This window comes from Chrysochloris asiatica, unplaced genomic scaffold (assembly GCF_000296735.1).
Source record: "Chrysochloris asiatica unplaced genomic scaffold, ChrAsi1.0 scaffold00122, whole genome shotgun sequence".
Classification (NCBI taxonomy): Eukaryota; Metazoa; Chordata; class Mammalia; order Afrosoricida; family Chrysochloridae; genus Chrysochloris; species Chrysochloris asiatica.
Genome location: NW_006408640.1, coordinates 9284790 through 9288611, shown reverse-complemented (window position 1 = coordinate 9288611; position 3822 = coordinate 9284790). Strand labels below are relative to the sequence as shown.

The 3822-nt window shown below is 36.8% G+C and overlaps 1 pseudogene; it reads right to left on the bottom strand.

Annotated features, from left to right (window-relative positions):
* LOC102838858 overlaps positions 1-3822 on the bottom strand; it is a 32394-nt pseudogene that overhangs the window by 27442 nt on the left and 1130 nt on the right.

Here is a 3822-nt window from a genome sequence, read left to right as displayed (position 1 = left end):
CTGTATAGGATTACTAAGGAACTGGAGGTGGATTTGACCTTGTGGTTCACAGTCCAGTGCTGATCCCAAAGCACCATATCAGGAGTCCAATGTAGATATGTAAATTTGGAGAAAGAGGTAAAGAAGGAAGGAAGAAAAGAAGAAAGAACGAAGATAAGTAAGAAAAGAAAGGAGGTAAGTGGTAGAAAGGAGGAAGAGGGAAAGAAAAAAAGATATAAAAAAGCAGGTTTCTGTGTCCTGGCAAGGGTTAATGAAGGGAGGAAATTTTCTTTGTTTTCCTCCTGTTCTCCTTTGTCCTAGAGGCCTGGAGAAGTGCAGAAGTACACAGTAATAAAATACTACAGCTACAAAGAAAACAAGGAAACTCCGATGATTAATTATTCATCATGTAATTTTTTTCCAGATCACTGAGTCCTTAAAAAAAAAAATGCTGTTTTTATAAGAGATGAGGATAAAATTTTATCAAATATATTCATGCGATAAGACTTCACTTCTTGCTGAACAAGACTGTTTTCTCTTGATTTCTTTCCTTGCCTCATAAATGTTTTTCCGCAAGACAGTAATCAAATTCACAAATAAAATGATTTTAAAGGTACTCTAAAATGTAATAAAACAGTCATTTATTGTTTCTCTCAAAGTACAGTTAGCTTTCAAATCAGACAAGACATTAATAAAGGTAGAAAGCTAATATGTAATCCAAACACTTTAATAAATAATGGGAACAGTTTTGAAACAGCATAGAAAATGCACTGACCTTTTCGAAGTCTATTTGTAAAAGCAGTATTATTTATGACACCCAGACTTACAGCTACAGTGGAGACTCTAAGATCAGTGTTCCATGTGGCTGATTTTAAGACAATGATTCAAAGGCCAACAAACAGTCATCTTTGTCTCATTGTTTGGAATGGTCAGTCACAGTTGTTATAAACTTATGCCAGCAAATATATTACTGCATAGATCATGTTTTAATTTTTTATAAGTCATAAATTATAAATGTTTTATAAATGAAGTAATAAGGATACTAGGCATTTAAAAATGAAATGGAGAGAGACAGGAAAAGGGAAGACAAATAGGGAGGAGAAAGAAAGAAGGAAGGAAATTGAAAATGAAAGAGGAGAATCTGATTAAATGTAAAACCAAAGCCTAGATTTTAACATAGTAAATGATTTTTATTTATTGGCACATGAATATGAAACACCACGCAGAGTACTTTCAAGCTGCTTACTGCTCTATGAAGTACCAACATAAAACAATTCAACTGTTCTAAGTTTCTTGTTGTTTTTAGGTGCCATCAAGTCCGTTCTGACTCATAGTGACCCTATGTATGATGAACAAAACGCTGCCCGGTCCTGGACCAACCTCACAATCGTTGTTACACTTGCGTCCATTGATGCTTCCACTTTGCCAATCCATCTCGCTGGGGGTCTTCCTCTTTTTCTCTGACTTCAACCTTACCAAACATGATATCCTCTCCAATGACTGGTCCTTCCTGACAACATGTCTGAAGTATGAGAAACTAAGTCTGGCCATCCTGGCTTCCAAGAGCACTCTGGCTATACTTCATCCAATACAGATCTATTTGTTCTTTTGGTAGCCCATGGTACTTCAGATATTCTCCTCCAACACCATAACTCAAATGCATCAATTCTTCTATGGTCTTTCTTATTCACTGTTCAACTTTTGCATGCATATAAGGTTATGGAAAATACCATGGCTTGAGTCAGGCCCACTTTAGTCCTCAAGCTGACATCTTTGCTCTTCAACACTTTAAAAAGGTCTTGTGCAGCAGATTTGTCTATTGCAATATGTTTGATTTCTTGACTGCTGCTTCCATAACTGTTGATGGTTGATCCTAGCAAAATGAAGTCATTGACAACTTCCATCTTTTCATCATTGATCAGAACATTGTTTATTGGTTAGCATTTGTGTTTTCTTTACATTGAGATGCAATCCATACCAAAGGCTGTGGTCTTTGATCATCATCAGTAAGTATTTTTAGTACTTAAATGTTGTAAGTTCTCTTCGCTATGGGTCATCTGCATAGCTAGCGTAGGTTGTTAATGAGTCTTCCTCCATTCCTGATGCCACATTTTTCTTCATATAACACAGCTTCTTGGATTATTTGCTCAGCATACAAGTTGAATAAAAATGGTGAAAGAATACAACCCTGTCACACACCTTTCCTAATTTTAAACCATTTGGTGTTCCTTTGTTCTGTTGGAACAACTGCCTCTATGTACAGATTCCTCATGAGCACAATTAAGTGTTCCGGAATACTCATACTTTACAATGTTGTCCATAGCTTGTCATGATCCACACAATCCAAAGTCTTTGCATACTCAATAAAGCACAGGTAAACATCTTTCTGATATTCTCTACTTTCATCCAAGACCCATCTAACAGTAGCAATGATATCCATCATTCCATGTTCCCTTCTGAATCCGGCTTGAACCTCTGAAGTTCTCTGTCAATGTATGATTGAAGCCATTTCTCTATTACCTTTAGTGAAACTTACTTGCATGGGATATCAAAGATATTGTGCGATGATTTCCACATTCTGTAGGGTCACCTCTCTTTAAAATGGGCACAAATATGGATCTCTTCCAATCAGATGGCCAAGTAATTGTCTTCCTAATTTCTTAGTATAGATGAGTGAGTGTCTCTAGAGCCAGCTCACTTTCTTGAAAGATTTCAGTTTGTATTCTATCAATTCCTGGTGCCTTCTTTGCCAATGCCTTCAATGTACCTTGGACTTCTTCCTTCAGGATCATTGGCTCTTGATCATCTGCTACCTCTCGAAATGGTTGAATATCAACTATTTCCTTTTGGTACAGTGACTCTGTGTATTCCTTCCATCTTCTTTTGATGCTTTCTGCATCATTCAATAATTTGTTCAGAGAATCCTTCAATAATGCAATTGAGGTTTGAATTTTTTCTTCAGTTCCCCCAGCTTGAGAAATGCTGAGCGTGTTCTTCCCTTTGGATTTTCTAACTCCAGGTCTTTTAACATTTCATTATAATATTTGACTTTGTCTTCTCGAGCTGACCTTTGAAACTTTCTGTTCAGGTCTTGCACCTCCTCATTTCTTCCATTTGCTTTAGCATCTCTCTGCTGGAGAATAAGTTTCAGAGTCTCTTCTGACACCCATTTTGATCTTTTCCTTCTTTCGTGCCTTCTTTTCTTTTCTTTTCTTTTTTTTTTAAGGAAGGTTAATGCTTTTATTAAATTACAAAACTTTGGCAAATCAATACAGTACTCTTTAATACAATAAAATCGTACTTTTGTGGACCTCATATTACTTTAGTGATTGTTTTTACTCCAAAAATATCATTTAAATAGCGAATCAAAATGCTTGGGGTTTTTTGTTTTGTTTTTCCCCTTTTAAATGGTGATTTAGAGCAGAGTGAGATATTTTATACAATTTATATGGCTTTTAAAAGTCTATGATTTAAGGTCCTTTGTTGAAGTCCAGTGCAGAAGGGCAGTCTCTGTGTGCCTCCAAATGGCTCTGCTGTATTTTGGGGTTGGTCCAAAGCCAGGTAGAATTCCCATGCCAGGAACGCTTTCAAATTCTACCTTCAGGAGATTTAATACACCGATACCAATTTCAAAGTAGTTTCTCCCAAAATCATTACGTTTTCACATAAATACTGTAACCCACAGTATGATTAGTCATTTTAAGTAACAGTATTGTTTGATGAGGTGTCCTGGTGTGGCGCTGTGGGTAATGAGCCAGACTGCAAAGCCATTTGAACTGCAAGGTCGGCGGTTCAAGCTCACCAGCTGCTCCTTGGAAACCCTATACAGGGTTTCTATGGGTC